The sequence below is a fragment of the Microcaecilia unicolor genome, chromosome 8 (assembly GCF_901765095.1).
Source record: "Microcaecilia unicolor chromosome 8, aMicUni1.1, whole genome shotgun sequence".
Lineage (NCBI taxonomy): Eukaryota > Metazoa > Chordata > Amphibia > Gymnophiona > Siphonopidae > Microcaecilia > Microcaecilia unicolor.
The window spans coordinates 170,319,538-170,342,269 of NC_044038.1; the positions used below are offsets into that span (position 1 = coordinate 170,319,538).

At 41.3% G+C, this 22,732-nt stretch overlaps 1 long non-coding RNA gene across 1 annotated transcript; it reads right to left on the bottom strand.

The window, feature by feature from the left end:
• Positions 1-2,114: 2,114 nt before the first annotated feature.
• Positions 2,115-21,345, bottom strand: LOC115476694. The gene is made up of 3 exons (XR_003943220.1): positions 21,306-21,345; positions 5,552-5,721; positions 2,115-2,220 (listed from the first exon to the last, which is right to left on the bottom strand). It is a non-coding gene; the product is annotated as an uncharacterized LOC115476694 (long non-coding RNA).
• Positions 21,346-22,732: the final 1,387 nt, after the last annotated feature.

Sequence of the window (22,732 nt, forward strand, 5' to 3'; positions counted from 1 at the left end):
TATCTTGTAAATAGCAGATCTTCACCTGTAGCGAGCAGTGACTGATACATACTGCTCGCACTGGCCCCACAGCCTTCCCTTTGACATATTCCCAATTTCCCACCTATGCGAAAACAGAAAGTTGCATCAGTGGGAAGGCTGTGGGGCCAACATGAGCAGTGTGTATTATTTGCTACTTGCTGCTGGTGAAAATCTGCTATTCAAAAGGTATGCGGGAGAGGGGGGATGTTTGAGAGACCAGATGGCATGCAGGCGAGAGGACAGACCAAATCACCTGTGGGATGGGGCGGGGTTCTTCTGCCTACCCATTTTAGGCCCAGGCCCACCCAAAATTGAGGGTCTGGCTATGCCTCTGATTTGGATAACAGATAATTTGTAGTTGGCTTCTCAAAAGTTTTACTTAGGGATTTTTTTCTCCATCAAATTGTAAAACCATATAAATGATAGTGCATTACATACGCACCATACTTTTAACTGTCTCACTCTTCTTTGCACTACTGGTAGGAATCAAAGCTGCCTCTGACTCTTCTGGTGGGAATCGGAGCTGGATTCAGGACTTCGGGTGGGAATTACTGCCTGAAACGACTGGAACATGGGGCTCACAACCAGAAAAGCCTCATTCAAATCTCCGCTTCTGATGATCTTGGGCAAGTCATTTAACTCAGCAACAAACTTATGAGTCACTTCTGTAAAGGACATCATAAAATACGCCCTGAACTAATTATGCCAAGAAGCAGTATCCTAAAAAGGCAGGTATGTGCTTTATAGAATGGTACCACTTATTTATTTAGCTTTTGCTCACACCTTTTTCAGTAGTAGCTCAAGGTGAATTACATTCAGATACACTGGATATTTCTCCGTCCCTGGAGGGCTCACACTCTAAGTTTGTACCTGAGGCAATGGAGGGTTAAGTGACTTACCCAAGATCACAAGAAGCAGCAGTGGGCTTTGAACTGGCCACCTCTGGATTGCAAGACCAGTTATCTAACCACTAGGCCACTCCTCCACATATGTGTGAATATGTACTTATGCCAAGTCAATGGCAGGCATAAGTGTTCATGGCTATGTGGTCCCATATTATTGCATAAATTACGGTATTCTATAAGTTATGTATGTCTGTTAGACCTGCTCATGCTCCACCCACAAGTCCGTCCCCTTTGAACATACACATAAGACCGGATTCTATATATGGCGCCAAAAATATCAGCACTGAAAAAAATGCTATTCTATAAGCTGTGCTCAAAAGTTAGGTGCAATTTATAGAACATGAACTTACGCCTAGGAATCGCATCTAACTTTTGGTGCGGCCATTTGCACCAACTGAAACATATACGTGCCATAGGCGTATATCCCCATTATTCTACAATAACGCACATTAAGGGGTCCTTTTACTAAGCCGCGTAAACGTCTACGTGCGCCCAGTGCACACCAAAATGGAGTTACCGCACAGCTACTGCGTGGCTCTTGCAGTAATTTCATTTTTGCCGCATGTCCAAAAAATGTTTATTTTCTGCCACGCATATTGGACGCGTGCCAAGTGGCATTTGACGCATGTAGGTCATTACCGCCCGGTTACCACGTGAGACTTTATTGCTAGGTCAATGGATAGCAGTAAGGTCTTAGACCCAAAATGGATGCGCGGCAATTTTCATGCTGCCGTACGTCCATTTTCAGCAAAAATTTTAAAAAGGCCTTTTTTACAGGTGCGCTGACAAATGATTCTGCGTGCGCCCAAAACCCGTGCCTACACTACCACAGCCCATTATTCAGCGCACCTTAGTAAAAAGGCCCCTAATTTTAGGAACCCTCCCGATACGCCCATGACACTCGCATTTCCGCACCCCCTCTTTCAGATCACATGTAAATTGTAGGCGCGGATCACACACCTAAATCTATGCAAATGCCAACTAAATCTAATTAGTGCCAATAATTGCTTGTTAAAAAGCAAATTATTGGTGCTAATGAGTTTGTTATTCAAATAGTTTGCATGTGCAGTTTAAGGCAACATAGAATTAGGGGGTTAATGACTTGTCAGCTAAAAAAAGAGAGCAGAAATATCCCCCTAACAGTCTGCAAAGCAAACACAAAAAGAAGAAGGGGACAGACCAATGTAGTTCCAAAGGAAGTGGTTTATTGATGAATAAAGGCTAAAAATGACTCGACGCAGTCCTGCATTTCGGTGCCTGATGCACCTGCCTCAGGAGTCAAGCATATATTTTTCTGTAAAGTAACAAATAAAAATACAAATTAAAAAATTTTAGAAACATCTAAAAACATAGGGTCCTGTTTACTAAGCCGCGCTGTAGATGCGCAAACTTTTTAGCGCTCACTAATGCTATAGACACCCACAGGAATATAATGGGTGTCTCTGTCATCAGTGTGTGCTAAAAAGTTAGCGCTTAGTAAACAGGGCCCATAATATTAAATGTAAAACAAATTGTACATATTACGTAGCCACATATTAAAATGTATATAGTTATCAAATACAGTTATCTATATGAAATTTGATACAGGATAAGACAAAGTAAATTGATAAATTATAAACTAATGTGATAACTAATGAGCATTTAGAGCAATAATAAAGAGAAACTAAAAAGGATAAATACAACATAAATATATTAAATCAATGTATATATATGTAAATATTAATAAATACACATTTAAAATACTTTATGTATTGAATATAAAGTTACAAAAACACTAAGATGCTCAATGTACAAAATGTATGACTAATTAACAATACTGAAAAATTAGTTTGCTTATCAGTCTCACAGAACAAAAAAGCAGACATACCAGCTAGCAGATATGTGGGTAATTGCCAGTTGTAAGTGCCTTTTATCCACATACCTAACCATAGGTGCTAATTTATAGATTTACATTTTTAGATTGCGAGCCCTCCAGGGGCAGGGAAATACCTAGTGCGCCTGAATGTGACTCACCTTGACCACTACTGAAAAAGTGCGACGCTTTAATTCCAAATAAAAATATTGCACAGCTTGCGTCGGCAAAAGACAGGTCAGAATGAGCTGGAGCGGGCTTCGATAATAATTCCAGTAGTTGGGAACAGTGTTCCCTCTAAGATGAGCGCATGAGCGATCGCTCATACAAACCGGGAGCGTTGCTCACTTCGGGTCAATGTTCGCTCACTGTCTCTTTTCTCCCCGTTTTCCTCTCCACCGATACACCTCAAGCCCGGGAAGCAGTATTTTAACTTGCAGCCCGTAAGCTAGGCAGTACAGCTTTGGCCCTGCTCACTCAAAGCCCAGGAAGCCTGCCGGGTTTGAGGGGAGCCCTGTTGCAAAGTGTGTACTGGAACATCTTATTTTTGTGAGAACTGTGCTGCCTCTTACCTGATTTACATCATCTTTCTGCCTCCACAGCCTATGAGCTAGGTGGTGCGGCATGGGCCCCACCCCTCCAGACAACATAATCGTTCACAGCCCGGGAAACAGTATTTGAGCGTGCCAGGTTTGAGGCACGCCACCTCAGGTGAGCACTTTTGGCAGGGAGTTGCGGTTAGGCTGAGGCCTGTAGGGACTTGTATAGACGAGGCGATTAGTTTATGAAATAAATCAGTGATACAGAGTTTGGATAAAATTGCCCCTGCTATAGAAATAAGGAATAGAAACAAAAGGAATTCTTGGCTTACTGAAACTTTAGCTGTGTTAAAGAAGAAATGTTAGGAAATTAGAGAGATCCTGCAGAAAATGCAGGAGCCAAGAGTTTTATATTAAATGGAGGCAGGAGCTCAAACAGTACAAAACAACGATTTTAGAGGCAAAAAAGACTTATTAAGAAAGACTGATAGGGGATCTAAAAATTCTTCCGCGGAAGTCTCATGTGATTATGTCTTGAGTATTGTGTGTAGTTTTGGTTGTCACATCTCAAAAAGAAACAGCAGAATCAGAAAATCTACAGAGAAGGACAATCGACATGATAAAGGGGATAGAACGACTTCCTCATAGGGAGAGGCTAGAGATATGTCTCATGTTCTTAAAGAAATGGAAGATGCTCAAGATTGGTTTGGCAAAGTTGCATAAATTAAGATGGGGGTGGGGAATTCATCAAGCAGTGTAAGGGCCCTAACCCGTGTTAAAGGAATTAGCATGTGCTAAACGCTAAAAGCCTATTTTATAGCTATGGGCTTTTAGCATGTAACACACACTAATTCCCCTAGGGGCCCTTAGTAAAAAGTTGCGGAAAAAGGGGTCTGCACTGGTGGCAGCATGTGTTTTTGCCACGTGCAGAGTCCGCTTTTACCGCAACAGATAAAAAGGTGGAAAAAAAATGGCCGTGCGGTAAGTTTGCACTTTCTAGGCGGCCATTTCAGGGGGAGCTTTTACCACCACCCATTGAGATGGCAGTAAGGTCTCCCGCACTAATCTGGCGGTAACTGGGCAGTGCGGCGCTGCCCAATTACTGCCAGGTAACTGTTGTGGTAAAAAATACATAAATAAATTTGCAGCACTATGGAAAATTGTTAATTTAACACATTTATACCCCACATTTTCCCACTAGTCGCAGGCTCACACAATACCGTAGGGCAGTAAAATACAGTTAAAGTAAAGTAAGGTAGTGATCGTATAGGTATCGTATAAAACAACAAAGATAATAAGAGATAATAAAAGATCAATAAGGTCCAAAAATTTTTGCTGTGATGAAAAAGCAGTAACTTAAGTTGAGTCTGGAGGATAAGCATTCTGGAATAAGGATGTCTTCAGTAATTTCCTGAAATTTAGATGGTTCTGAGTTGATTTTAAGAATTTGGGCAATGCATTCCATAGCTGTGCACCAATGAAGGAGAAGCTGGATGCATAGGTAGATTTGTATTTTAGGCCATAGCTTTCTGGTTAATGTAAGATTAAATAGGATCGGGAAGAACTGGAACTGTTTCTAGTGGTAAATCTATTAAATTTAACATGTATCCTGGAACGTCTCCGTAAACAATCCTATGAACCAAGGTGCAAACCTTAAAGGCAATATGTTCCTTGATGGGGAGCCAGTGTAATTTTTCACGAAGCGGCCTGGCAGATTCAAATTTTGATTTACCAAAGATAAGTCTTGCTGCTGGGGCTGTGCTGGGGGCAGAACTACCATCGGTGCCCACGTTAGGCCAGCAGAAGTTCCGGATTGGCATGCGGCAAGACCGTTGCTGCATGCCAACCCTTTAATAAAAGGGCCCCATAATGCGCATTACGACCCTAATGCTGCTTGATGAATTCCCCTCTTAATATCCAATCCAGTCCAACCCAATTTTATTTGTACACACTTTCCTGCTAAGCACCCAAGGTATAAAACATATTAAATATTTTTTATTTTATTGGTTACATGCTTATCTCATACCAGTACTAGATGTGGTACAAAGACATCCAAATTGAAAAATACAATACTATCGCAACAATCTTCAAATTACATTTTAAAAAGTAGACTATAAACAATATCATCTTAATACTTGCAAAATTAAAACTAAAAATAACCAGTAATAACTATAAACAGCAGTAAAACATTGTGAAAATATAGTAGAACGATAGTTTGAAAATCGCATACACACCAAATGCTGCCAATGTCCGCTGTTGCTCAGACTTCGTCTGCTCCTGTCAGCATGAGGAAGGGAAGAGATGAGCAATAACACTTCAGAGAGAAATTCTACCTGTTCCATTGATCTCACTCATGCTGTGAAATGTGTTGATGTGCTTTGACACCATAATCTTGTATTCTGTGCTAACATAAGTGGAAATAAAAAGAAAACATGGATGTAGCATCTGTCATGACTGCTCTTTTATGGTTTCTCCCAATTTAAAAATAAAATGAAAATTAGCAGCATTTTTCACATCCCAAGTATGCTATTGTTTCATAGTTTTATGAACTGTACAGCTTATTCATGTAGCTAAAGATCAATAAAACACAGTTTCATATTTCATACAAACACATCTTGAAATGTTTTGCAATGACGTGGAGGCAGATTTTTGAGAGGATGTAATAAATAGAAATAAAGCAAAACGTAGAAAAGAAAATAAGTTGATACCTTTTTTGTTGAACTAACTTAATACGTTTTTCGATTAGCTTTTGAAGGTAACCCTTCTTCAGATCAGAAATAAGCAAATGTTAATAAATATCAAAATATATAAGCGAAACACAAAAGCATTCCAATGACAGTCTCACAGGATGAGCGGCTATCACACCACTTTACTCAGAAGATGTACAAATCAGAAGTGAAATGTCCAGGTTGGGTTGTCTCAAATTCTGCTATTGTTTTAGAACAGGATCTGTCAACATAGACCCTGTACATGGAGAAATGGATGTTTATGCTCTGGTTATGTGTGGCAGGAGCATCCGTTTTAGAATCATAGGGGCCCTTTTACGAAAGGGAAAAGGAAATGGGACTTGGCATACCGCATTTCTGTGGAAAATTGTTACGTATCTTTTACCACAATAGTTACCCGGCGGTAACCACTGCCACCCTGACTTTTGGAAAGCAAGAAAAGAAAGTAAATTTGGGGAAGGAAGGGCGGAGGGCGATGCCCGACTGTGGTGGGCATAAGTGTGGATGCTGCTTCAAAAGAGTGCCCTAATATTAGAGCCACCACTGCTTATACACGCTTCCAACAACGAGCATAAATTCTGGTTTATCCACATTTAAAACCTGTATAGTGCTGTAAAATAAGCACCATGGTATACACACAAGATACCATATGTAGCAGGAATCTCAGAAATGTGACCTCTATGGGGATAGTTTTAGAAGGAACTCCCTAGTTTTAAGTGCCAAAAGCATGTGTAAATGGTGTTTTAAAAAATCATTTATGACGTAAATGACCTCATAAAAATACCGATCAATGTGAATGTGTGCATTGCGTGCATGGTGCATGCTTTCACTGTGGATATGCATATGGGCGGAGTTTGGGCAGGTCAAGCAATTAAGAATGGACCCTGCCACTCAGTATTGAGAAACCTGGCAAGAAAATGAGCTGGAGACAGTTCTAAATCTGTTTTTTTTTTTCCAAATGCCCATGATTTAATTCTGTAAGGGCTCCTTGCTTACCACAGCTCTAAAGGGCTTACCGTGGGATATGCTGAGGCATCCCAAAGTAAGTTCTGAATGTTATGTGCAAACCACAGTGTAAAAAAATTTTTCACATTTTCCAGGAGGGGGCATGTCTGGAGAGCGGAGAATGGGCATCGGTGCCACACGTTAACCAAAAGAGGAAGAAGGAACCGTCATCAGCTCATAGCTCAGACCTCATGCTTGGATCTTAGCCAAAAATGAGGCCAAGAAATGATCCTGAGTAGTAATGCATTAAGCTTCAAGAGCTCAGCTCTAGGCATGTGAGCAAAATGTACTCAGAATCATCTGGGAATGGCCTTAATGCTGCAGGTTCCTTGAAAGTTCAGAATGTCATATTTATGACCGCACTTCTAGGGAAGTCGAATGCTCCTTGACATTACAGCAGTAAAGAAATTGGTTTATTACAACTGTCCAGAAAAGGAACTTATTAGAAGCCTGTCCAAGCTACCACCATGAATTTGTATGTAGGATTACTATCCTTAAGCAGCAGGGTTGCAAATGCCCACTATTCTCCGCTTCAGAATAACACAATTCAATTTCAGCGCAGAACTTTTGAACATAATATATAGAATCTAGTCCAATCTGCAGAATCCCGACTAGGGCAGTTATATGCATAACTGTTAATTAGTGCCAATTAGCCACAATTAACACCAGTTATAGACTAGCAATTATCAGCTAATTAGTAAATTGTTATGCACGCAACTGACACTATTTTATAGCTTGCGTGTGCAATTTCACATGCTAAAGCATAAAATTGCTCATGCAAATTATATGGGAAATCTTAAAAGGGGTACTTTTTCCTCCCCAGTCTAGAGAAAGCTACAGGAACACCTCATTTTTGTGCTGCTAAATGTACTCAGTTGTGGAACCCATGTGTGCTTTTAGGCAGTTTTGAGTCAGGACATTTTACCTGGACAAACACCAATTTACTTTTCCTTAAATGATAATACAACAGTTTTCATAAGCAGTTAACTTGACTCTTCCTCTGCTGTCCCCATTCTCTGAATGGGCTGCATTTGAAGCTCTGTAACTAGAAGTGAGGGTGACCTTAGACCGTTTTGTCACACTTGTATTTTGTGCATCACCCTATGCTTGTGTTATGTGCTAGCTGTTAGTGAACACAAGAGGGCTGTGTGCTGATGTGTGGGGAGTTTATCTAGACAGCTAGAATTAACCTTTTGTGGTGATGGTTATTGATTAGTGGTTTGAAGTCATGCATCTTTTGTCCAAGGGCTTAATTTCCTGTAGCTTCAGGTAGGAAGAAAATCCCAAGCAACAGTCATGCAAGCAACACAATGCTGTGTCAGTTTGCTTAAACATGCAAATTTGGAAGCTGGACAAAATTTAAGCAGTTCTCCCTGCACAGCTTTTTGTGCTTAGGTAGTTTTCTTTTGAAGATTTGACTGTCCTGGAAATTGCAGGACGTTAAACCCTTAGCTTAAAGATCTTAAAGCTGTGCAAGCAGATTGACTTGCTGGATTTTGGCAGTTTTTTCCCCCTGCTTCTGGCGCATTATAATGCTTTCCCATACTGCAAAAGCCTCTGTATATGCCACTTCTGGGTCTAGTTTGCAAAAAAAAAAAAAAAAAAAAAAAGTTCAGCAAGCATAGAATGTCATAAACATAACATAAGAACATAAGAGTAGCCATACTGGGTCAGATCAATGGTCTATCTAGCTCAGTATCCTGTTTTCCAGACAGTGGCCAAGCCAGGTCACAAGTACCTGGCAGAAACCAAAATTGAGGCAACCCTCCATACTACAAATCCCAGGGCAAGCAGTTGCTTCCCATGTCTGTCTCAATAGCAGACTATGGACTTTTCCTCCAGGAATTTGTCCAAAACTTTTAAAAACCCAGATATACACTAACCGCAGTTACTACATCCTCCGGCAAAGAGTTCCAGAGTTTAACTATTTGTTGAGTGAAAAAATATTTCCTCCTATTTGTTTTAAAAGTATTTCCATATAACTTCCTCAAGTGTCCCCTAGTCTTTGTACTTTTGGAACGAGTAAAAAAAAAAAAATCAATTCACTTCTATTCGTTCTACATTACTCAGGATTTTGTAGACCTCAATCATATCTCCCCTCATCCGTCTCTTTTCCAAGCTGAAGAGCCCTAACCTCATTAGCCTTTTCTCATACAAGAGGAGTTCCATCCCCTTTATCATTCTGGTCACTCTTCTTTGAACCTTTTCTAATTCCGTTATATCTTTTTTGAGATACGGCAACCAGAACTGAATGCAATACTCAGTGCGGATGCACCATGGAGCGATACAAATACATTATTGTATTTTTGGTCTTATTCACCATCCCTTTCCTAATAATTCTTAGCATTCTGTTTGCTTTTTTGGCCACCACCGCACACTGATATATAGAGGTGTATTTTCAAAGCAAACTTACAAAAAGGGACATAGGAACTTAAGAACTTTGTATATAATTTATGTATTGGAATTTATTAACATAAGTACATAAGTATTGCCATACTGGGACAGACCAAAGGTCCATCAAGCCCAGAATCCTGTTTCCAACAGTGGCCAATCCAGGTCACAAATACCTAGCAAGATCCCAAAATAGTACAAAACATTTTATGCTGCTTATCCCAGAAATAGTGGATTTTCCCCGTCCAATTTAATAATGGTCTATGGACTTTTCCTTTAGGAAGCCGTCCAAACCTTTTTTAAAACTCTGCGAAGCTAACTGCCTTTACCATATTCTCTGGCAATAAATTCCAGAGTTTAATTACACGTTGAGTGAAGAAAAAAAGTTTCTCCAATTCATTTTAAATGTACTACTTTGTAGCTTCATCGCATGCCCCCTGGTCTTAGTATTTTTGGAAAGCATAAACAGACTGCCTTTATAAAGAGATTCACCCAAGGCGGTGTACAGCAGGTATAGTTTAACATCAAACTTATAATTTTGTTGACAGCATAACAACAGTAAAATGTTCAAGTATAAACATACATACAACGAAAGAGGAAAACTTGAAAACAGCAAATTGAAACCTAATAATAAGACTACCATGAAACAGGATCAAAAATATACACATTTAACAGCAATGAAATTCAAACAACAGAGATATAATACAACGCAAGCATAACAGTGATGGAATATCTAATAAGCACACAATTAGAACATTCAAATTACATTGCTATGATACTAATGCTTTTCCACAATACAGCTTATCAAATAGCTTAAGGGGCCAAATGCAGATATATAGATGAGGACAAGATGGGTGGTACAGAGTCAGTTGGGATAAATAAATGGGAGGCTAAACTAAAGGCAAGTTCTTTGTAAGGAACTGGGCTACATTACAGCTAGTCCAGGTGCATAATGGGTGTATAGTCAGTCACCCATTTGGGAGAACAGCCAGGCTTTCACCTGCTTCCTGAAGCAGAGGTAGTGTTGAGTTATACATAGCACCTCTGGGAGTAAATTCTAGAGAGTGGGGGTACTCCTGAGAAGGCTCACTGGCGGATATCACATTGTACAATTTGTTTTGATGAAGGGACATAGTGATGGTCCTTGAGAGGATTTTAGAGGTTTCAAAGGTGTGTATGTAAACCGCTTTGATTGTAACCACAGAAAGGCAGTATATCAAGTCCCACCCCCTTCCCTCTAATTCTACAAAAGGGTGCCTACCTGCAGCCTATTTTACAAGAAAAGCAGGCACCTACCTTTTTTTAATAGAACACCAGCATAACATGCCAAGAATGTGCCCATGTTCTTGGTGCATTAGCGCCAGTGTAAATGATTCCACTTAGATCACTAAAGAGCATATGACAATTACAGTGGAGGAGTGGCCTAGTGGTTAGAGCACCAGTCTTGCAATCCAGATATGGCCAGTTCAAGTCTCACTGCTGCTCCTTGTGATCTTGGGCAAGTCACTTAACCCTCCATTACCTCAGGTACAAACTTAGATTGTGAGCCCTCCTGGGACAGCAAAATATCCAGCGTACCTGAATGTAACTCACCTTGAGCTACTACTGAAAAAGATGCGAGCAAAATCTAAATAAATAAATGCATAAATCTATTCCCTGCCCAAAACTTTACCCATGTGAATTTCCACCTGCAAATTATGTGCTTTCACATTTAGACATCATTTTACAAAATAGCTGGAATACATTTAAATGTGTCCACATGCATCTATAAGAACATAAGAATAGCTATACTGGGTTAAACCAATGGTCCATCTAGCCCAGTATCCTGCTTCCAACAGTGGCTGAACCAGATCACAAGTACCTGGCAGAAACCCAAATGGCATGTTTACTTCTGATTTAATATACCCCCTTTCATTTTGCAATAACAAGGGGTCTGACTTAAAAATTAGTGAGGACCACAGATCTCGTACATTTAATCCTATTTCCTTTGCCGATTATGTGGAGGAGTGGCCTAATGGTTAATGCAGTGGGTTCTGGACAGGGGGAACCGGGTTTGATTCCTGCTGCTGCCCAGCAGTGAATTGAGATCCTGGGAAACCAGGGTCAGTTCCTTCTGCAGCTCCATGTGACCCTGGGTAAGTCACTTAGTCCTCCATTGCCCCAGCTACAATGCAATACTAGATTGTGAGCCCATTGGGATCAGTACCAGTACATGAAAAAGAAAATTGTAAACTACTTAGGCCTAGGTGGTATATAAATACTGAAAATAAGTAATAAATGTTATATCACAGGGGTACTGTAACCACGTGAATTGTACAGTGTGGTATATACTGGCTGCATAACATGAACTTATTATTAAAACCTAAATACATTTTTATAGATCTAGGAGGCATGTTTCAAACAGCAACATCTGCTGAAAAGTCTGTAGGTCTGAGTTTCCACCTATTTGTTTGTGTAGGCAAAATATTTATGTAAAACACCATACATAAATTTGAAAAGCAAATCTACCTGTGCAGTCTACCTAATACCCCCTCCCTGCCTCTACCCATCCAAAGCAGTGTGTGTGCTGGAGAAGCCTCTTACACGTTCAGCATAAGGGGATGGGGGGGGGGGGGGGTTAGATTTTCAGAGAAGCCAGGTTGGCTGGGTAAATGACTTTGAGAAGTATCCTCTGCCTCAGAGGTTGGTTGAGCAGCCCTGGGCTCAGAAGCAGAGCTGTATGTTGCCATGTGGCAGACCTTGACTTTGATTTCTGCTGCTTGGGCCAGCCAGGCTAGGGGATATGTTTACTCTTTATTTAATATTTAGCTCACACCTTTCCAATAGTAGGTCAAGGTGACTTACATTCAGATATAGTGGGCATTTCCCTGTCCATGGAGGGTTTACAATCTAAGGTGTTTTTTTGTACCTAGGGCAGTGGAGGGTTGAGGGACTTGCTCAGGGTCACTACAGTGGGAATCAAACCCAGTTCCTCAGGATCAAAATCTGCTTCACTAACCACTAGGCTACTCCTCCACTCCTTGGGATTCTGGAATTGTGCTATTCTTTGGGGTTCTGCATGGCAGGTTGCTACTACTTTGAGATTCTGCATAGAATCTTGTTAATGGGACTTGATACACTGCCTTTCTGGGGTTTTTGCAACTACATTTGAAGCAGTTTACATAGTATATACAGGTACTTATTTGTACCTGGAAGGTTGAGTGACTTGCTCAGGGCCACAAGGAGCTACAGTGGGACTGAAACCCAGGTCCTCAGGATCAAAATCTGCTACATTAACCACTAGGCTACTCCTCCACTAGCAACATTCCGTATAGTATCTAAAATAGGGAAAGGGAAACGGGACTTGATATACTGCCTGTGGTTTTTGCAATTACATTCAGACCGGTTTACATGGTATATACAGGTACTTATTTTGTACCTGGGGCAATGGAGGGTTAAGTGACTCGCCCAGAGTCACAAGGAGCTGCAGTGGGAATGGAACCCAGTTCCTTAGGTTCTTAGCCCACTGCACTAACCATTAGTCTACTCCTTCATGCCATGTCAATGGCAGGCATAAGTTACCGTGCTTAAATGCACAACTATTCTATAAGGTGCGAGCATTGCTATTTAGAACACCCATGACATGCCCAAGTTCCGTCCACACATATGACCTACTTGCATTTGCACACTGAGCTACAGGCACAGCATGTTTACAGAATAGCACCTAGCACTTACGTACATATTTGCCAATTAAAGGCACCACTCTAGGATTTTGTAAACATTGGCATGCAATTGGTGCCTTAATTTAGGAGCACCTTATAGAATTGCCCTTCACATTTGTAGCTGCCACGGCACAGGTACTCCCAGCTCTCTCAGCTTTTTGGGGCCTTCTGACTAGTTGCTAGATCCAAAGCAACAAAAATCACAAAAAGCAAAGTCAACCCCCTGCAAGAGAGCAATCCAAAACCAAGTAGCTGTACAATGGTAATCCAAAGAAGGAAGAGTCCAGGTGGGCAGTGGTAATCTCAAAATTTATTAAAGACAAATAGAATACAAAGACCCAACATGGAGCCATGTTTTTCCAGTGCAGACTCAGCAGACACCACTGTACTGCTTAGCTATTGTGCTTGCGTGTTTTTGGTTCTTTTGGTCAGCCGAAATGGCTGTATCTTGTAGCACCATCACCATAATATTTTACTTTGCTGAAGCATCATAGATTACATGACTCCTGAAGCAGGTGATTGTTGGCCAAAACACGGCTCTGTGTTGGGTCATTGTATTCTATTTGTCTTCAATAAATTTTGAGACTGCCACAGTCCACCTGGACTCTTCCTTCCTTGGATTACCATTGTTATACCCTTACTTGTTGGTTGTAGTTACTAGATCCAGCCAGGATCCAGATCAAAGACTTGGATGTACATTCATCTTCACCTGAATACAGTGAAGCCACATCTGAGGAACATAATGCATCTGGTCTGCCAGCTATGAATATGAAAGTGTTTGGTGCTCATTAATTCATCAAAGGCTTAACTAAGATACATGTACTAACCTGTATGGTTGTTACGTAGAAACATGTCTACTGATGGCTTTGTTTCGTTAGTTTTATTCCTTTTGAGTTGTTTCTAATAAACATAATTGCAATTTTCAACAACTGATCATTTTCTTTAGGAACTCTAACATCAAAGGTAATTAACAGCCGTTAAAAATTCAGCAGAAGATGAGTGAGTTTGGAGGTTCAGCAGATCTTTTCCCATCCTCACCTCAGCATGTACCATCTCCCTCCTTGCTCAAATCCAGAACTTTTTTCCCTCATCTCAGCCCAACAGCAGCACTCCTCCCCTCTCCTCCCTTCCCCTCCCCAGCTTGATTCCAATATTCCCTTCCTCCCAGCCAGGATAGGATTAACCCTTGGGTGGGACCTAAGCTCCCACCAAATTATAAATACATTTTCTAAACCTACAAATATATGAAGACAGTACATGAACCCCTATCACTGCTGCATCGGATGGCAAGAAATAAATATAAGAGAAAATAAATCTATACTACATTAATTCCACCCAGCTAGCTATTTCAGTTAAAGTGTTTTCCCCTACTTCTGAGCATTAAAAAAAAAAAAATCACATTTTGTTGTCATCTCAGTAACAGTGAGTGGCCTGGCATCAGCGCAAGCGTTAATGTGAGCTATGAGGAATCTGTACAGCTAGAGTGAAACAAATTGGGTTCCTTGAGACAGCACTGAAGCAAAACATGGCCCATGTCGAGACCCAAGAGACTATGGAGCTCATTTTCAAAGCATTTAGGGGTCCATTTTCTAAGCTGTGGTAAAAAGTGGCCTGTGGTAGTGTGGGCATGTGTTTTGGGCCAATTTGTTTTACCGCAGCTGGGAAAAAGGGCTTTTTTTAATGGACCGGGACATGGGCGTGCACTGAAATTAAAACTAGCGTGCACCTATTTATGGCGTGAGCCCTTACTGCCACCTATTGACCTAGCGGTAAGCGCTCACACACTACCCATGTGGTGACCATACAGCGTGTGCCAAGTGCTGATTGCCCTCATCGGCTTCCTTTACAAACTTTTTAAATTTTATATGTTTTTAACTAAAAATGGTATAAACTTTAAAACTTATCTTTTTAATTTTGTAAAGGAAGCCAATGACGATATAGGCAAGTCACAGGGTTTATTCCTGTGTGAAATGAATTGCTGATGAGGCTCCTACAGAACTGGCATTACCCACAGTGCAAAAGTCAACTGAAGTATTTAAGTGCATAGGATTGTGGATTGAATATTCATTATTGAACAGCACACAGTGTGTAAAATTTTCAGCACCGATTTTTAGGTACCATTTATAGAATCTGCCCCTAAACCCCTTATTCTATAAAACTTTGCATGCTTAAATGTATAGAATGCTGGCACTTAGGTGGGTGAGGGTACCCTTGCACCCCCCAAATGCTAGGTGAGCATTCAGTGCTAGTCTATAAATCATGCGTACAACTCACGTAGGGCCAGATTTTATAAATGGCCATGAAAATTCAGTGCCAATAACATTTGACACTCAACACTATTCTATAAAGGGTGCTTTGAGATGGGCGCTCTATAGAACAGCATTGGGTGCTGAATTTAGCACTCAACTTTGGGCATGAGGAACATATGCCAGCTGAAACCTGGTGTAAATCCTGGCACACAAAATGGGCGCAGATCCCAGCTTTTCTGAAACACTGTGTGCATCTTTTATGAATGTTCTGACCCACCCATGCCCCTCCCATGGCCATGTCCTCTTTTGAGTTGCACACAATCCGATTTAGGTGCCCAGGGGTACAGATCGGCACCCAAATCATAATTAGTGCCAATTAAGTGCTTGTTAGCTACAATAAATAAATCATTGGAGCCCGTTAACTAATTATTTTTGGTGCCCAAATTTGGGTGAGCTTTATAGAATACAGGGGTTAGAATGTAAATGCAACGGGGCATTCACAGGGGATGAGCATGGGTGGGGTATAGGCGAGGCCAACATTTACTCGTGTAATTTGCAAACTAAATAAGTTACCTGCTGAAGTGCCACATTTTGAATGCAGATTGACACCAACAGTTGCCTTGCATAAGTGGGCAAGTTGATGCCATCTTCCGCTAGCATTTGATAAGGGATCTTGGCGTCCAGATGCTGTTATAGACTTAGAGTTCAGTGCACTGCATCTAAATTGTGGTGCCCAATTGTAGAATTGCCCCCCTAAAAGGGTAATTCAATAAAGTGGATGCTACATTAAGACACCTAGAGGCAGTGTATTTGTGTAAAGGAAAGATCAAAGACAAAAGTGATTAAAAACACTGATGACTCTGAGTTTCTGTGGCCCTTGGGATCTAGTGTTTTACTCTCACTTATGCCAGTGTTTGAGCTGCCTGGAACAGGTTCACTGTGGTTTGAAAAGTAGCAAAGCAAACTTACGCTTTTTGTGACATGATGTAAAATTAGAACATGAATCAAACATCTGATCCTTTTTAAGTGGGAGTGTATATATTTACGAAGCGTTTCAGTACTGCCCCAGATAATCACTAAATGACTTTTTAGCACCCTTCTCTTCGTCCTCTTTCTACTATGCCACAGTCTCACTTTTTTTCCCCGATACTGTGGTACAGGATTGGCTTCAGCTATCTTTATCTGCCTCAGTGAAGTACTCTTATATAATCGTTTTGGCCACATGCTTTGGTGCTGAATAGTGACTGAGATGATGCTTCCTCTGGATTTCTAAGACCTCAAGTTATGCATTTTCAGACTCTGCCATCTTCAAATGCATATATATATATATATATATATATATATATATATAAAATGGACCTAAATAAGCTGGAAAGTTAAGTAGTTCTAATTGCTCTGCACGGGAATAAGGTACTTTATAGATATGAATGTTCTCTGTTCCCTTCTTTGGGGATTTTGGATTTTTCTTGTTATTAAAAAGAAATTTGGACCTCTTTTCTGAGTTCATTGGACTCCCGGCCATCTGATCTCATAACTCGCTGCACTGGTTGCTACAGTATAGGATTTTATGATGAAGAAAGACCTCCATCGAGGTAAGGCATAATTACAGCTTCTTCCTCGTTCTGTGCTTCTTTGGTAAATCCTTCACAGAGCAGCATCCTGTGAAATATTCACCTTCAAACGTCAGTGCAAGAGCAACCCCTGCACAAAATGCCTTTGAAAGGGAAGCAGCATAGAGCCGTTCACTCAGCTTCTTGAGACAATAAAAAGAACATAATGTTTAGTTAATAAAAACATTGTGCTTAAATTTCTGGGGTCGCAGGGGGCAGTGAACAATCTGTAGCTGCCTGGTCGAGAATGTCTGTGTTGAAACCTCATTCCACGTCTGGTCTTTTGTATGTTTGTTGTGGAAGCTAATATGAATTTGCAGCCAACCTTGAGCAGTCTAGCTGAAGGGCCTTTCAGTGTGGCTATAAATAGTGACTTCAGCTCACCTATTCTGAGCTCATGACACTCTGCTTTACAGTGACACAGTTTTCTCTTCCTGTTTGTCATCACTGTCTGTGTTGTTCCTTCTTCTCCCACAGTTGCTTTTCGTTGTAGGGAGGTTCCCCGTGTAGAGCAGTTAGAGCTACTTAGCTTTCCAGCTTATTTAGGTTCATTTTATTTCCAAAGAAGACGTGCATTTTAAGAAGTCAGCGTCTGAAAATGTACAATTTGAGGTCTTAGACATCCAGAGGAAGCATCTTCTCAATCACTATAAAGCACCAAAGCATGTGACCAAAATGCTATCAGAATAACCAGATGCACAGGAAAGAGACGGTGCTGGTGGTTTTAACTGGGGAGTTGGCTTTTGAAGTTACTGTAAATTCCTTTTTTTTTTTACTCTTTACACGTATGGGGCCAATGCAATAAAGCGTGTGAGGCTTTGCCCCAAATGTAGCACAGCTTCTGTGCAAACTTTTTCTGCCTCCTCCCAGTGCTGAAAGGTGTCTTGCACATGAACAAACTATGCAGACTCATGCTGACATCAGTGCACAGCTAATATTGGGGGAGGGGTGCTTTTACTAAATTGTGGTAAGGATTAGGCTTAACATGCACTTACATGGGTCTCTCATGTACTAGGGCCATTTCTACTGTAGCCACAGTGCATGGCCATGTTCATTAATGACCATATCAGCACTTACAGTACTTGCTTAATAGGTGGTGGCAAATGCTTACACGTTAACTTGCGGTAATGTAGATGCGATAACTGGTTAGTGCAGGAATGCCCACTCTCCGCCAATGAAACACACACCCCTAAAAAGTACAATCCCCCCTCCCCCAATTATTATTTTTTGTTGTTGTTACATTTGTACCCCGCGCTTTCCCATTCATGGCAGGCTCAATGCGGCTTACATGGGGCAATGGAGGGTTAAGTGACTTGCCCAGAGTCACAAGGAGCTGCCTGTGCCTGAAGTGGGAATCAAACTCAGTTCCTCAGTTCCCCAGGACCAAAGTCCACCACCCTAACCACTAGGCCACTCCTCCATGGCTAGCACATGAACATGGCAAAACTAACATGGAATGCTTTAGCGCATCAAGCGTTAAGCCATGTTTGCTGCGTTAGGGTTGCATTAGAGCAGCTTAGTAAAAAGGTCTCTTCAAACCCCTGGTAGTGGAGGTATTGGCTATTAAACCCAGGTGCAAAGAAGTGCACAGAGGACCTGCAGGCTGAGCACAGGGTTTGTTTGTTTTTCTTAAATGCCAGGAAGTTCATGCCAGTTCTGAGAAGGAGTAAAGGTTAATTCCTTCTTCTCTGGTTAGTGTTAGAGAGAATTTCATGTCTATTTCTTCTCTTTACTGGGAACATGAAGTACCTGCAATTGTTTTTCTGATTTCGTTTTAAGGGATGGGTACAAAACATGACAGGGAAGGAGGAGGAGGTGAGGGGGAGATGTGCTGAAGATACAGTAAAGAGCTGACTGCTGTCATAACACCATATAAATACTTCTCTGCAGAATAATGAAATAGCATTATGTGCATTAAAACCCTGTGCCAGGGCCTCAAAGAGACAAAGCTGGACCTGGGGCAAAGAATGTTAAGGGGGCCACTGCTGCATTCCCCTCCACACCGCTCCCATCCCCCATCACCTCCAGGTATCCTCTGTGCTTATCCCATGGTTTTCTGCATTTCGTGCCTTCACCAAAATATTTTCTGATGTATTTTCTGGAGCATTTTACTGTCTGTGATACAAATGTCTGGTACATAATAGTCATTTTCAGTGCTTTGTTTCCCCTCGGAAAAAGGTGCCGATTCTAATATCGAGCCAACCTTAGGGGACGGGATGACCAAAGATGGCTCCACCCATACAATAGCCACACCCTTATCACCAGCCATGAAATATATAGAATGACACCACTGCAAATATTACACCAGTCCCTAGAATACCAATACATCTCTTATTGGAAACACAGAACAAACAGGATTTTCTACACAGAAACTACATCAACAGAATACTTCAACTCCATCATATATACACAGAACATGGATATTACATGGCCTTAAAACATCAATATACACTGGAAGCATAATTATAAGAAGTGCCACTTGCTGCTATGACCTGGCAAGGAGCGTAGCTAGGATTGAATTAATGCTATAGAAATCAAATCCATCTGATGGATCCAGGTCATTCATGCACAGGCTGAGCCAGTCTTGGTTTTAACCTCTCTGATGACCTGAACTGACTGGTAGCTCATAAGCTTTGCAGAATTAAACTATAGAAGCAGCTATACATGAAAGCAAGCAAATTGTTAAGGGCTGCAGGACCACCTAGTCCAACACACAACTGACAAAATCTTCCAGAGGCACAACATGCATTTGTAGCCTTATTGAGCAGAAACTGGTAAAGTGCCACCTTAAAAAAATGTTAAGTAAGTGTAGCAATGCCAACTTGGACCAGAACAGCTGTAACTGGAAGGTAGCTGCCTTTCATCCTAAAGGTAATAGGCCTAAGGTTGGCTTGTGCATGACTGGGGAAAAAAAACATATATGCTAAGAGATTTTGAGTGAGACATCTAATTGGATGAGTGGCATTTTTGCAAGGCAGGAAAAAAAAATGCCAGCTTCAAAAAAAAAAAAAGTCTTTGTTATTTTTATTATAGTACAGCTTCCTCATTATATCCTATGCAGCTTATTTAAAACTATAAACAAAAGAAAGCCAAGAAGCGCTGGCAGTGTTGTTAAAAGTTTATGGCTTCTTGCCCTTAGATTTCAATGCCATGCTGTGAGCATGCTCTGTGTGCTTCCTCTGCCCAGACCCAGATGTAGCTGATAGATAGCAGGATGACTTGGCGTAATGAACCTGACCCGCACTCTAATGAAGACATGTTGTCAATGTAGGAGAGGCTGGAGAACAGGGGTAAGGCTGAACTCCATGTAAAGGTGTTTACACACAGCTGCCCAAATGCACGAGGCATCTTGACAGTGTTACTTGAACTCAGTATATGACTGGCTTCATTTACCTGTAGTGTTGAATAAATTTTTGCTTGCAATTTTTCTAAGTCCAAGCAGGGATGAACTGTGTCATTGCTTATAGGCCCTGTAAAAGTACATTAGGGTGGCATCCAGCTACAATAGCTGAGTCACCTTATGCAAACCAACCAGCAGTGGGTACCATAAGAAGAAAGAACTATCTGTCCCTAGGGGGAGACAGGAAACAGTAAATCATCATTTGAAACAAAAAGTAGACAATAAACAGAGCAGTGAGTTGACTTTATCTTGCATGTGTAAAACAATATCTTGTAAACGGGCCCGCTTCTCCAGTATGGGGGAGGAAGCTGCCTCCCATGAATAGCCAGAACTTCACAAACTGCCACCGGAAATACTTCAAAAACATTCCTTTATTTTCCAGATTCATAAACAAAACTTCACTCCAGAGTGCTTCTCAGGCAGGGCTGTTCTGCCTTGCTTAGTACATCAACCAATTACACAAAGACTTTGCCCCCCCTTCCCGGAGGGGAATGCATTAGTCCTTTGGAAATCCCTGCTTTTGTGGTCTCAGTCAGTAGCAAACAAATAGTACTTGTCCCACAAGCAGGATTTCCCCTCAAGACAGTGTTAGTCACCAAGCAGCCTTTACTTTCAGGAGGTTCAATACTTTTGGGACTTCCTTCCACCCAAGGTATTTCAGCCTGCGTCAGTTCTTTAGGGACCTGTCTTGCCCAAGGATTTTCAGCCTGCACTGCTCCTCTCCTCCTGAACTGAACCCCTCTTCCCACCAGGCAGCCCTCCTTCATAAACAAGACTTCCAACTTCAGAGGTTCTCACAATAATCAGGTTTCAAAACAGGTTAGTAATTCCCCCACCACCCAGGCTTCTCTACTTAAGCAGGGTTTAAACCAAAATAAATTCCCAAAACCATGTAGGTTTCCAAACCTTCAGGGGCTGCCTTCCTCAGCTCTGAAGCTCCCATTCCGTTCTGCCTCTGTCCCCTGCTCAGGCTAATTAATTCCCTCTTCCATCCAATCCTCCTCCTGCTTCTCAGCCCACCCCTCCCTATTACAGGTGGGCACCATGATATACTGATTGCTGGTCCCGGGAACTGGCTCCTTCATTCCCCCTCCCTCTTGTGGTCAGAGACGGTATATGGCCAGCTTGCCTATCCCCTGGGATCTCACTGCTAGGACTGGAAATGCATTCTGGGATATGTAGTTCATGGTTTTGCTGCTTCACTCTATACATCGGGGATGTAGCCTTGTCACAATCTGCATGATGTCATCACTGACAGATCCACAAGGAACTGGATGAGGACAAGTTCAGTGAAGGAATAACCCTACAGTGAAGGAATAACCCTGCTCCTCATGGTTCATGCACTATCCATCAAGAGATGTCCTCTCCCTCAGCAGCAGATTAAAAGAGCCAGTAACAATTCAGGCTTTCTTCCAAGGTCTTTGTTACATTTATCAAGAACATGGAAACCGTCAAACTATGTGGATTGTAACTATGTTTTAACCACATAACACCGTATGTGCAGAGAAAACTGCATATTTAGGAGCCACCCACACAGAAGCTGGATTTATAACTATTTCAGAACAAACCAACAAGAAATTGGAGTCTGTGAAACAACTGATTAGTTGAAGTGTGTTCATGTCATAATGTTGGCATATGTCATGCCCCAAGAAAACCTGTTTTTAAATTATCTGCAGTTGCACTGATGCAAATGTCTTCATTAATAGGGCACAGTAGACAATCCCCCCTCCCCCATCAATAGAAAATACCAGATGGTTACGAACAAATTTTGACTCTGTTGGCAGCTGTCTAAAAGGAAATCCTACAATGTCATAATTAAAAACCAGATATACAAAACCTTGAAATATTAAAAGATGACTACAGAAAACATTCCTGCTAATTGGTCACTGTATCTGCAGTAAATTGTCTTGCTCACCATAGTAAATGCATATGTATGTGAAGAAGTATGACTGTTGTTGAAAGAAAGCCTTTTTCTACCATACACGTTAAAAGATACTTGGAAATAAAGTGAAGGCAAAAGTTGGCTTCACTGGGAGAAAATCAAGCAAAGCTCTATTTCGGAGAGTGTATCGGCATGACAAGGGCTTCTATTTTCTACCCACCCTAAGGAGTGCATCAGCCCGATCTGTTCCCCATAGTTTGCGTTTACTCTGTGAGTTGCCCATGTTTCCATTTCATATAAAAGTTTTGGGAAAACTACCGTGTCTCAATGTTCCAGGACTTAATTTGACACTTCAGCTATATGAACAGGGCAAGTGTCCTACAGTAGTGTCCATGCAAAATCCTGTGTTTGTTTCTGGTATAGATTTTCCCAAAGCTGCGGTGGTGGTAGC